Consider the following 13639-nt stretch of genomic DNA (forward strand, 5'->3'; position numbering starts at 1 on the left):
TTCCATTTCTGTCATTTAAAACACAGACAGTTATTCACATAAAAAGGAGGAAAATATAACCAATAGTATTGCAGCACAAGATTACACTTTGCTTTTAAGACGAAATTTTATTTTCATTTTACTGTGGACGGTGGGGTTCCGTATTAATGTTATGGGTGAATTTTTTCACATACCTAAAGCATAGTTAAACTGGGGTACTCATTCCAATAGGAACTTACAGAAACCACAAATAAAAATGACTTAGTAATGACAAATTTGTAACTAAGAGGCTCATCAGTGAGCCTGATCCAAATGTAAGCTGCAGCTAAGCATGTTCCTAAACTTGAAACTACTAGAAAGGGAGTTGTTCCTGTGAAAGAAACATTGTGTAATTGCTTTGCTTTTACTTAGCTTTTCTTAAGCTGACATTTCAGATACCAGACTAGGTGGAGCCTCATTCCGAGTGTGTAGAATTTTAAATATTTGACCTTCCTTTCACATAACAGCTTTACTCTTTCTAAATGGAGATCTTGTCACATAACCATGCCAGCAATGTTCAGTATGTACTTCCAGGTGATGCTGAGAAGGATTTGCTGAAGGAGCACCTTTACTCATGTCATGCTTTCAAAGGGATTTTAGTGAGATGTCTGTGGGGACTGAATTTGGTCAGCACTGTTCAGAAGTTTGGTCACTGATTTTTTTTCTCATTTGTCCAGGAAAAAGACTGAACTCATGCTAGCTAAGAGCACTACCCTTCCGAAAGTGCTGCCTGAGACCTTGTGCTATGAGGAGATGCAGAGACTGCACCACCTAGCTCTGGAAAAGAGTAGCTGGGATTTGAGAAGATCTTGCAGGGGTTAGCAGAAGACAATGGAAAAATAGACTTCAGTTGCCCTAAACCTGTGCTTGCTCCTACATGGAAAACAAGACTTCAGTGACAAAGTCCTGGAGGAGGGCTCTTCCTGCCCCACCATGGGGAGGCCGAGGGGCTCTTCGTCTGCCAATATATTTGTTAGGTGTGACAAAGGGGACAGTGACATGCTCTGGCATGACAACTGTATTGCTTATGTGCAGCCGCAAAGGGACTGAAGGATGTTTTGAAGATATACATGTGTATAGAGAAATTAATCAATGTTTATAAACATAGAAAAAGATTTTGGCTAGGTATTTCTAATAAATCTGGAATTGTTTTAACAGGTTTATATTGTTATTCATAATATAAGGGGAAAAGAACTTAGATGTAAAACGATTTAGACAAAACTGTCATTCATGGGTCTAAGGTTCAACCATTCATCTAACAGACAGCTACAACGGACACTATACCAAAGGACAAATGCGCGGTGCTGCCCCTGGGAAGGAGACACCCCTGCAGCAGCCCAGGCTGGGAGCTGCTCTCCGGGGCCCTGGTGGGCAGCTGAGCATGGGGCAGCCCTGCGCCCTGGCAGCAAGCATGGCCAGCAGCCTCCTGGGCTGCACAAACAGTGGCACAGCCAGCAGGTTGAGAGATGTGACTTATCAGACCACATCTAGAATACTGGATCCAGTTATCTCATGCTCTAACCCTGCACAAGAAGGACCTCGATAAGCCGGACGGAGTTATGTGGAAGAGGCCCAGGCTGGTTAGGAACTGAAGCACTTGCACTGTGAGGAGAGGATAACTGTACACGAATGGAGAAATATCCATACATGAAATGTTCCCACCTCAGCCCATGTTCATGTTACACAGTTTTATTGGCATAGCCTGTGGAGGAAGTCCCTCTACTCACTCTTTCCCATGTCACACCTGTTTGCTCTAGTGATGACCAAAGCCATTTCTGCTTAGCTGAGTTGCAGGTTACCTACTGGTTATCTAGATTTGTGAAGGCCATGAAAAGTTTATTTTTGATTAAAAACAAACTACACTGTTACAGCACTAGCCGGCTGCAACAAGGCTTTTACCATTGGTCGGATGCTACTGTCCGTGCTGTTTCTTCATCCTCTTCAGGCAAGTCCACTCTGCATCTTGCCTCTCCTACATCCGGGGCTCTCTCTCTTTCCCTCTCTCTCTCAATCTCTCTCTCTTTCTCAACAGGGCACCAGTTCTCACAGCACTATCCAAACCAGCTGACTGCAACACTAGACCTTTAACCTTTAACAGAAAACTGCTTATCTGAAGCAACACAATTTTCCTTTGAGCTATTTTCCTTCCAGAGGCTGTGGTCAGCTTACAGACTGACAGGTCCTCTGACTGGGACTTCTGGCTCCTCTTGGCTTTAAGCAAAATCATCCCTTAACCTGCCCGTGTGTTGCATTTTTATTTCAAAAGCAATGACAACCCGTACAACTAAGCTTTCAAGTTTTGCCACCCCTGTGAAAGTGGCACAGAGGAGGCTAAAATAATTCGAAGGGGAGAAGACAACTGAATGAGATATCTCTTAGCTGCAAGGTCTAATTACTGAATTCTTGCATCATCTGCTCAGTTTTGGAAAGAAATTTCTTAGTTCCTGCTTTCAGTCAAAAAACCTCAGATTGACTTACTTCAGTCAAAACAGTTGAAATCTCAGCCTGTCTCTGACCACAGCCTGATATAACCCATTTCTGTCCCTCCCTGTGTGGTGGAGGTGTCCCTCTGCTGTGTGCCCGGTGCTCTGGCAGTGCTGTGCTCAGAGCCTTGACCTCCATGGGAAGGACCCCAGGCCTGGTGGCTCCCTGCTACCACTTTCCTTTCTATAAAGAGGTGATAAAGGACAATGTAGTCCTGTCCAGCAGTCCAGAGAGGCTGCATCTGATTCCTCCGCCATCTTCAGTCTGCTAACTAGGTGACCGCAAGGCAGATTTGCTGACTTGTCCTTGCTTGCAGCCCCAGGGGACAGCTTTGTTGAACTGCTGCATGCAGAGGTACCCAGCTGCAACCAGACCTTCTCTTTGAGGTCTGAGTGCCTCAAGGAATGCACCATTATCACCATGATGTGTAATCTGCCAGGACTTGTGACCTGTTCTGGTTATAGACCAAAGCCATGCTACTCCTGAAAGACAGCAGCCTTCAGCATTTTATGGGTACAGACCCCAAAGTTTGTATCAGAAGAACGAACCAGAAGAATTACTAGAGGTGGAATAACACATCTATGTCTAATTAATAATGAACTTTACTGAATTTTTAAATAACTTGGTACTTTTTGATTATTAGTACTCCATATTCTACAGGTATTCAGAGGCTGTGGTTTGCCTATTAATACTTTTCTGCTGTCAAGCCAGCAATAAAAGCCATTAGTTTCATATTATGATCTACTTCTATAAAATCTGTATTGAAGCTGAATGATCTTGTAATGAGCTGGTACTGCTGCACCCTTTGGTGAAGCATTGTGCATTACCTACATCACTTAAATCTAATGTGCCTCATAGTCTTAGCAGCCCTAATCAGACTGTGAGGTGATGCAGCTGATAGGTTTGCATTCTGAATGGATATTTAAGAAACAAAATTACCACCAAATAAGTTTTTGGAGAATTAGGGTTTCTGAAGGAAAATGTAAGGAATGGACAGCTAGATGCCATTTTAGAAGTGCACACTTTCTAATTCTAAGCACTTTTTGTGCGGGCCAGTATGGAAATTTAGAGTTTTTTATTTTTCAGGCTCCAGAATGAGAAAAGAATTGCTAAGTTTCTTGTCAATACTACCAAGACTGGTGGAAGACAGCACACAATGCACTTTGATTTCACTGAGCCTAAAACAAACTCTTACACATGACAGATCTTAAAAAAAACAGTGCTAGGAAGGACCCCTCTGGAGATCATCTCTTTAGTTACTAGCATATGAAAGAAGAGGTCAAGTTTATTCTTGTGGCTCTAAAACTAACAGTTTTATTAGAGGGAAAGGCAACATTAAAATTGTTCAGACATTTACAGTACTAGTCAGATGGATGTATGCAATCTTCTGTGGTACGGCAGTTCAGCAAACATCACTGAGGTACTCGTTTAAAGGAACCCTATCTCCATACTCAAGCACTTGTGGCTGGCGCACAAGCTGGTGTCCATCGACTCACACGAATGTATAACTAACTAACACAGTAATTTACTCTGTGTCCAAAAGGACTGAATGATGCATTATTTTATCTAAGTTACTTTCTTCCGGTTTTTCATTATGCTTTAGATATCACGTCATAGCCATAGTTTTCTGTCTTCTTTTACCTTGCCAGGCTGCAACATCACAGAGCTGGAGGAGGCTTGGATCTGACTTGGCAAGCAAGTGGTCAGTCCCTTCCTTTCCTCAGCGGTTCTGCCAAGCCCTGTTCTGCCCTCTGTGCAAGGCCACGGTGATGTTTTTGAGGGTGATCCAAGCCCTCCTCGTGTCTTAAATTTATTTTGCCAATGATGCAGTGAGAAGATCAAAAGTCCTTGGACCCCCTTCCCATCAGTAACTGAAACTGCTGAAAATCCCATCTCATTTTCCTCAGTTCTGAGCTGAGGTGCTCCACAGTCACTTGATGCAAACAAGTCAATGCTTACATGCCAGTTAATCCATCCTGGGTGGAAAACACTGCCTTTTCTGTGTGCTGTGCTCTAGTACCCATTTGCATGTGCAGCGAAGATTGCTATGGCTGCATTCTATATTTCTGAGCATGCAGAACGGCTCCTCCGAGGTGGGGTTTTCTTGTGTAAATTTTCCTGGCCCTCTGAAGATGCGGAAGGATTTGCAATACTCATGGGGCTAAGTATGTCTCATCCTTCTTTATGCCCTTCCTACTTCATACTTCTTATATGAAGTGCCTTCAATTTTTGCTATTTGAATTTTAGCTTGTAATCTTTACTGGACTAGACAATGTAGTTAAAACGTCCCTGTAGCTGAGTTAAGGGTTGCTGTATAGTGACAACATATGACCAAGAGGCAGTGCTTCAGTTGTATGCCAATTAAATTTTACAGTGACTTCAGGGTCACAGAAACCAGTTTTCTTTCAAAAATGAAGCCAAGACTAGCATAGCATGGGTAACATATATTCATTTTTTATATCCACAATGATTAATACAAAATTAGTACAAAGTAAAGAAACAGAATGAAATTTGTAATAACACAAGAAACAAGAATGACACTGTCAGGGGTTGTCTCCTTTGACACCACTTAGTGTTTTGGTTTACACTGGTGTTTCATAGCAAATGTCTTACCCGTGGCAAAGACACAGATACTGTGTTAAAGGAACGACCTCTCAGTTCTGTGTTCTGTCCCAGAAGGGTGGAAGAGTGCCTGACACCATGTGAGCTTCAAAATAAAGGTAATAACACTAACACACATAACAGTGTTATCAGTGTGGAGCTGTGATTACGTAGCACTGCTGAATCTGGGATCAACAATTGCTCTGCTTTTGATTCTTACAGGTACAACTAAGCAAGCAAGCAAGCAAAGAGGTGAGTTGCAATTTGATTCTTCTTTTTCCTGTCTCCTTGAATGACATAGTATCAAAGAGTGATCTGTTTGTGTGGCATTGCTGAGATTCCCTCCTTTCTTTTTTTCAGGAGAAATAGGACTTGGTAATAGCAATAGGTACGCCAAAAAGGAGGTGAGGGAGCAGATGTGCAGAGCAAATCAATGGGCAAAAATCTCCCCCTTGGGCTACTAAACATATTGTATATGAACTCTGCATAAGAGCTCTGTATCCCTTGGCTCTCTGATAGCAATTATGATCAACCTGCAACCAAGCAGCTTAAAAGACTGCTCAGCAGCTGCATTTGCTCAGAGTTCCCAGAGGCAGCTGTGAGTCAGTGGAAACAAACCCAGACTGTGTGACTTTGCACAGCCTTCTGCTCACAATTACAATCAAGATGGATGGGAGACACTTCTGACATATTTCCCCCCCACACACAAGGACCCTCTGGAGACCACACATGCACCGCTGCAATTACACTACAGCACGTCAATAGCAGGAGAGAAGACAGTGGTTAATGAACGATCCAAGATTACCACCAGTCAATGTAGTACCTTTTAAAAAAAGATGCAGGACTAAGTCTGGAATTGTCTGAAAAATATTGTCCAGAAGGCTCTATTTCCACATAAATGTCCCCTTTTCACCCCTTTTCCCTTACATCCCAGACAAAATGTGTGCTACAAATGTCTGTGTGTCTCCATATTTAACTCCAACACCAAACACAATGACCATAAAAGGAAGTTAACACCAAACAATGTAGTAATGCAACTAAGATTTGCATGTAACTTTATATTGCACTACCAATACGTGTAAACAGCAGCCACAGGAGTGACTGCAGTACCCTGGCATAGGTATAATGCTAGTTTGAACCAGGCCGAGTAGCCACAGCAGGCTGGCAAGGCTTGTTTAGTCAGCTTATGTTAGTGTTGTCCTCTAAGTTTTGCACTGCTGCTACTGGGCTGGCATCATGACCAGGAGCTAGGCGGGTAAAGGCCAATGTGGGTCAAGATTAACATAGCAATGCTGATTTAGGGCAAGTGAGATTCTGACCTCTAAGTCTCTTTGTCTTGTCACACTGGTACAAACAGAAATTAAGATATGTTTTATCAAATTAGCATCCACAGGAAAAGAACTGGACTTGCAGTGTCTGTGTCTTGTCACACTACTTTTGAACAAGAGTTCAGCAGGCAGTGGAACCAGTTTCCAGTGGAAATCAAGTCCAGCATCAACTACCATTGCTCCATCCTATCTTATCCTCTCTACATAGCTCAGACCTGGGTCCCTTGTCCAAGGACTGCAGTGCAGTGTACATCTGACAGCTCCACCACTCACCGTGTCTATTTAAGGTCTACTTTCCATCCTGGTGTGTATGCTTTCCTGTCATGAAGTAAATATGTCCAGGCTCAGCAAAACTCGGCTGTTACGGGGGACTGAAGAACAACCGGAGAAGTGGTCCAGCTGTTACAGATTTTGTCCTGGATGTACTTCATGACAGTAAGGACATCAGGGAATAAGGCATCTGTAGCCCACACAGATGAGGGAGAAGCAAAGGACACTAAAAAGATCTATGATGAGAGAAGTTCCACCTGATCATGTTTTCCCAACACAGCATGACTCCAGAGGAAAAATGAGTGTGGGGTTCATGTGCCAACATGGGGCAAAAAATATGTGCCAAATTACTCGGGTATGGGCTGGTCACCCTGTGTTGCCCTAATAATCCCCTCCAGGACTATAGTACAGCAACAGTGTGTGCCAGTGATCAGTACAGTTTTCAAGATACCATAAACTGTCCCACAGCTACTAATGACACCAGAGCTACATTACATGGGGACCACAGTGATGCTGGCTTGAAGAGTTCCTGCCTGCCCTCTCCATGACAACCCAAAGCTGGGTTCTTGCTTGCTACCCGAGGCCATGGTGCACCATATTTTCAGCTGCATCATTTGTTGGCTACCTTGTTCCATAGGGTTTCTACTGGGACAATTCCCTTCGGTTAGCTGGATAAGCTGCCCAACAGCAGTGCTGTGTCCACATGCTAATATTGCCAGAAAGTGGATTTCAGCGAAGACAGCTAGCTGTTATGGGTGACTTTGGGAAGACAGTGTAGGGGTAAAATTAATCATTCTTAGTGCAGATAGACAATCACTGCTGGCAGCAAAAGTGCTGCTGAACTTGCTGCAGTGCAATTGCTCAGGCCTGCCAGAGTCAAGGATCCCCGGTAAGACTCAGTACGTGACTTCAAATGAGTCAGCAGGACTGCAGCCGCTGGAAGCTGTGATGGCAGGGCCTGCAGTCAGACCTGGGATGGCTTTCATTTTGCTGCTGCTGAAAGCAACTGAAGTAGTGGACCATAAGCTTCCAGCCAGACTGGAAATCTTGCAGGATGCTGTATGCATAGGCCACACAGCAAGCCTGGCTAGTAGCATTGCTACAGGCACCTGAATGGATGAGAACGGTCTGTTTGTGCTGCAGTCACATATCAATCTAATGGCAGAGAGGCTTACCCCTAAACCTGCCTATGCTCCAGATCACAAATGCATCTTTTCTTTCCTGGTCTTTTTGGTGTCAGTTAGGAGAAATCAGGCTGCCTGGACATTAAATTATTTGAGGCACCCAGAAGGGTGCAGTGTTTATAGTGCGTATGCTCATTAAGTACCCAGCAGCAACCTGTTTTAGTTGAGAGCTTTAGATATTAAACAGCAGCATCCCTAAATAGCTGCCAAAGGGGAGGCTGTTCTTCTCGCCCCTGCAGCGTGTCTGAATTCAGCTTCCGTCTGGTTCGCCCTCCTGCTGGCTTCTCCGCTTTTGCAGTCTCAGCTGGGCAGTGGCCCGGTTTCCATGGCAAGAAGAGAGAGCTCCTCTGCAGTCTAGCCTGGAAAATCTAGTCTGGAAATTCAGATGGATGGGCTGTATAAACTGCTGTCCTAGTATTACTGCATTGGATAATTACTGCTAATGCATGTCTTCCTATAGCACAGTGACACCTACAGTCCATGTTTAAAATGAGGATAATATTTTACTAAAGTCATGTTGTTATGCACTTTAGGTCTATTCTGCTTAAAAAGAAATGCTGGCATTGCCTGTGATAGGTATGTATGCCCGTGCTGTCTTGCAAGGTGCTGCCAACAGTGTGTACTCGGGTTCTGGATGAGCTGCAGCCTAAAAGCTCCATCCTGAGCCTGTCTTGCGATTATGCTATCCACAGCAAACACGCGAGGCCTCTGCAGGCCTGACTCAAGCAGGCCCTTCTCTTCTGTGTGAATGCACTAATGCTTAGCTCTTGTTACTCTCTGTAACATGTCTCAGGCATTTAGCCATCACTTCCACCTCCTGCTCTTTGGACATTTTGTCCTGTAGTGCTTACAGGTTGTTGACTGAGGCAGCCCAATTAGATGTATTTTCCTGGGATGCTTCCCTATTCCAAGGCAACTTTTTTCCTTCCAGTGCTCCTGGAAGCACAACCCCTCTTTGCATATCTTCCTGTTCAAACTTTTCCTCCCCTCTTTCATCCATATGAACTTAACTTCTTGTCTTGTTTACTAAGCCTTAACCTGTCAGGCTGAGCTTTTCCCCATGTTGTTCTGAGCCATCTGTCATGCTTTTTGCTGTATAAATGCAAAATCAGATCAAAATGTCATCTATGTAAACTTGAGCTGTTTAAATACAGAGAAATTTTGTGGTTTTGGGTGAAACACCTGGAGCTGAACCAGCTCAGACCGTGGCCTGCGGCACAGACAGTGGCTACATCAAAACAGATGTGGGAGATATTTGAAGACCTTTGGTCTGGGTGCACTTTCCAGCTTTGTTCTTACCTCATATCAAATTGAGGACCTAGGAGAGTCAACATTTTCCTCTCTGCCTTCCATAGCTTCGTTTCTCGCAGGTCTCCAGTCTTAACAGCAGGGAAATAGATAGAGGGATCAGGAATTTCCACAGACTGCATTTGCTATTCGAGACGCAGACAGTGTCTCCCAAAGGAGGTGCAGTAAGAAAACAAGTATGATCTATTATTTTCTTAACCCACCTGTTAAACCCATGCTGATGCCTTAGGCATGGAAAAAACATGGACATTGATCATCTGTCCTGGAATTCCTGTCTTTGTTGAAAGCTGAAAATGTTCCCTTTTTGTGTATTTGATCAGGCCTAATTCCAGTAATTGACTAGGCAGAGTTTAGACGCTTTTGTCCAAAATCTATAATGTTGCTGCTCAGCTGCTGCCTGGCTTCTTGGGGTGAGTAATTTCCAAGAGCACCTTACGTTTTGTCTGGACAGCCTAGAATAAAACCTTTGTGCGTTTCTGAATTATCTTCCTGAATGGTCTGAACAATTTGACATCTAAGTGAAATCTAAGCTCAATCAGGAGCCAGAAAGTAGGCGCTCCTCTGCCTCTGTTTTTGACATGCTTAGTCCTGCTGCAGTTCTCAAAATGCATTGAAAGAAATTGCCAAGAATGGGCTTAATGCTCCATGAAGTTGTAGATGTCTTCTTTTAAAACAATGAATTAGCCTGGATGCCTATCAAAGATGGGAAATACTGTGGGCATTCAACTTTTTGGGCTACCCAAGGTAGCTACCTTAGCTATAAACCAGAGTACTCAGCAGCCTTTGTTCAGTTCTTTGGTCAGCAAAGGAGTTCCCTTTGGGTGGCAATTCACTTAAGACAATGTAAATATCCCTCCTCTTTTCCTCCATGCTGTGATATCCCAAAGCAAGGATCTCTGCAGCTTGCCTTAAAGCTTCAGGGTGTGGAGCACTTGCTGGGAGATGCAAACAGTCTTTTCCAGACCTATTCTAGGGAGAGCTTTGCTGCACTCTACAAGGCATTACAGACTCTTCCTTAGCCTGGTTAGTCATGTCCTCTTTTCCAGCTCTTGCCTTTGGAGGGAATGAGAACTTCTGATCCATTCTAAACCAGTTATGGGGTGCTTTTGTTTTCTATAGCATTCCAATGAATCACACTTCTTAAGATATGAACGTTTCACTGATCTTTCAGTGTTAAAATGACTGGTCCTTGTGCTATGCTGCCTTGAACACGTTAAATGAACACATGGTTCATTTGCTTTCAGTGCATTGACACATTACTCTGCTTTCAGCTCTTGTTGGTTAGGGTCCGATCTTAGGGAGACTTCAGCAGTCTTACTGTTTGGATCTTCTTCTCCATGCTATGCATATTGAAATGATATTTACATCTCTTGCAAAGCTGATAATTCATTCCGGTTCTTGCATCACCTTCCAACATCTCTGTCTTGACTTGCAGAGCTTGTTGTAGAACATCTGCTCTTGTGGACTGTGATTTTGAGACGGAGGGATTTTTCCTCTCTCTCTTTTTTTTTTTTTTTTTTTTTTTTTTTACTTGGGCTTATTTTTATGTTCTCTTGGATGGCAAATAAGAAACTTTTGACAAGCCCAGATGTTATTTTTTTAGAACCTGAGGATTTTATCGCTGGGACTTAGTCCCCTTCCAAATGATAAAGTTGGCTTTTTTATCGTGGAACATTTCCAAACTGTGGTTTCAATTTCTTTTTCTGTTTGTGCTTTATATACATGAATGCTTTGTTCTGCTGTGGGAGACACAGCTTCTCCTGCTGCCTTCTGCCACCTCATTCCCATGCAGCACAGTGTGGGCATCTCTTCAGCACTGCCCCCAGCCTCCTGGTGCTGCATGGATCGGATGTGTGTGGGCTCTTCCTTACCTGCCACATCCAGTCCCTCCTCCCAGAGCACCAGGGCTGCTGCAGCTGCTGGTACTGCTGCAGCTGGTCCATGCTTTGCTGTGTTTTCACTTCTCTTCTGCCTATAGATGTTATTTGTAGTTGGGCCAGGCAAATTACTACATTAACAATTTTGGACAGTGCCAACAGTTTCACTATGCTGTTTTCTTACTTTTAGAAATTAATCAGTGAGAAAAAATGTAGAATATGTTAAGAAGCTTTTAGAGACTTGATATTTGAGGAGTTTCCTAGAACATTAAAATAAGTCCCCCCGTTGAAAGGGGGGGGTGGGGCTTTTTTTCCTTCTTTTCTTCAAAGGTTTATGTTCTGCTGTATCACCTGAAACAGCTGTGCCCTGTTGGTCACATCATAAACCATGTTGTACAACTCTCCTTATGGCTGCTCAGAAAGGCATTGAGAATACGTCTAGCACGATTTAAGGGATACGGAATTCTTAGTGTAAAAATTGTAAGCAATAACACTTATATTTTTTGCAAAGATCTTCAATATTAATTTTAATAAACACAAAATATGGTGGGGAGGAAAAAAGGAGGTTTAATCACAAGAGATACTTACAGGGTTGTATCACTGGACTGCTTCTGCAAGGTTGTTATAAAGTGTGGTGGATCTTAAATATTTCCAAGAAACCACCTTATCCAGTCTTTCTTATTATCTGAGTAGTTAAGATTCTGGAGGGAGATGATTTGAGGACAGTCATTCATAAAAATCAATGTACTGCAGAAATTTCAAAGTCCTGAGAAGATGCCTTAAATGCTATAGCTGTTGCAATTTGTTTGTTTAATTACAAATCATACAATATCAAAGGCATGATAAAATAAAGCGGACTGAAGGAGAGCTTTGCTTCATCTGTAAAGGAGAAGAAACATTAAAACCAAAAAGCCAGAAGCCTCCTTAAGCAGAGTAAACATGTTGCTGCAATACAGGAGTCCTGAAAATCCTGGAGTTTATACTCATGCTCTTCACATTCATTTTCATGAATTTGTGCCAGGTGTAGGGTTGGGTGTGATTTGAACCTTGGAGGATAAAATTATCAAAACCTTGGAGGCCACAGGTTTCTAAATAGTGTGAGTACCAGCCATAAAATGGAGTTATTAAAAATTTAGTAAGACAGCCTGCACCTCTCTCTCTGTTGACCTAACTGTGCAAAGCCTCATTGAGGTTAATGTGTGCCATTTGCCTTAGGAGAGAAGTTGTCCCACTGTCCATGTGATTTTTTCACACTTTAGTTCAAGGATTTGGCAGTAGGAAGTCAGACTATTTCTAGCTGGTGCTATAGAAAAGTTAATCTTTTCTCACCAATAGTATCAGATTAAAACTAACATTTTTGCAGATTCCCCAGCAAAAGCTAGTGGCGTGTGTTCTGGCCTTTATTAGTTTGTACCATTCACTATCATTTCTGTTACTTCCCCAAGGAAATTTTACAGTGAAATACAGCTATTAAAATGTCAATTACATCTTGCTCTTCCTAGAAATCTGCTCAGTCGAGAGTGGCAAAGAAGCAGAGAGAAGCTGAGGATGCACAAGCTTGGGTCTGAAACAGTTGCTTGGTCTCTACTGACAGTAGACTATGTATTCTGCAAATTCAGAATTATATGGGAGAATATTAGAGAGAAGAGCCTTGTTCCTAGGTCTCTTAGACCTAAAGATTGTCTTGTCTGACTTGGTGTGGCATGCCAGAGCATGAAGGAGGATAGCTGCTCCTATTCCAAAGCCTTTGTATGGTAAGGAGGAGACTATGGAGGTTAAGAAATCTGATTAAGGAAGAGTGAATAAAGAAAGGTTGTTCAAATTCTGCATGTAAAATGTTAAGGGAAGTTTTTCAAAGTCAGCAGATGTTGAGGTAAAGCTTACTAAAGGACTGCATGCACCTAAATCACTTCAGAAGACCTGTTTGCAAAAATAACTTTCCAACAGTATGCACACTTTCTTTTTCTTGAAGATAGATACTAACTAATCCTTTGAAACACTTCAATTTTAAAACAGTTATAAACTGTACAATAATATAAAATATATTTTCCATCCCTAAATTCAATATGGCATGATATTTTAATGTAGTTAAGCATGAAGTATTTTCTTTTTTATTGTCCTTGTGGAACAGCTAATCAGACAGAAGGGGAGAAGGTGAAACAAGTCAAACTGACAAGAGAGGTCAGAAATCTCTGGTTTTATCCAAATAAGACATGATGCACTGATGGTGTTCTACAAAATTCCCCATGATAAACCAGCAGCTCTCATCATACCTTTTTCTCAGAATTTGCTTTATCACTGTTCTAAACTGGACACAGAATCAGTAGGTGGGTTTATGTTTGCTTCATGATAGTTCTCCTTTAGCTTACCTATTTTTTGACTTTTTTTTTCTGTTATCCCATAAGTTCATGAACTTGTCTGTTTAAAGAATCTTACTTGAATGCTGAAAAAGCTGATTGTTTTCTTTGGGGAGCTGTAATAAAATGAGAGCCTAGGCTGTTACTTAATATACAGTTCAACCATCATGTTTTGCTCTGTAAATGACAATTTAGACTTAGAAGATGATCTA

The 13639-nt window shown here is 42.4% G+C and overlaps 1 long non-coding RNA gene across 2 annotated transcripts in view; it reads left to right on the top strand.

The window, feature by feature from the left end:
- LOC121089009 overlaps positions 1 to 3234 on the top strand; it is a 49206-nt gene extending 45972 nt beyond the window's left edge. For both annotated transcript variants that reach the window (XR_005828100.1, XR_005828101.1), the window contains one exon: positions 696 to 3234. This is a non-coding gene — a long non-coding RNA (uncharacterized LOC121089009). The remainder of the gene's footprint in view (positions 1 to 695) is intronic.
- Positions 3235 to 13639: the final 10405 nt, after the last annotated feature.

The sequence above is a fragment of the Falco naumanni genome, chromosome 5, assembly GCF_017639655.2.
Source record: "Falco naumanni isolate bFalNau1 chromosome 5, bFalNau1.pat, whole genome shotgun sequence".
NCBI lineage: Eukaryota > Metazoa > Chordata > Aves > Falconiformes > Falconidae > Falco > Falco naumanni.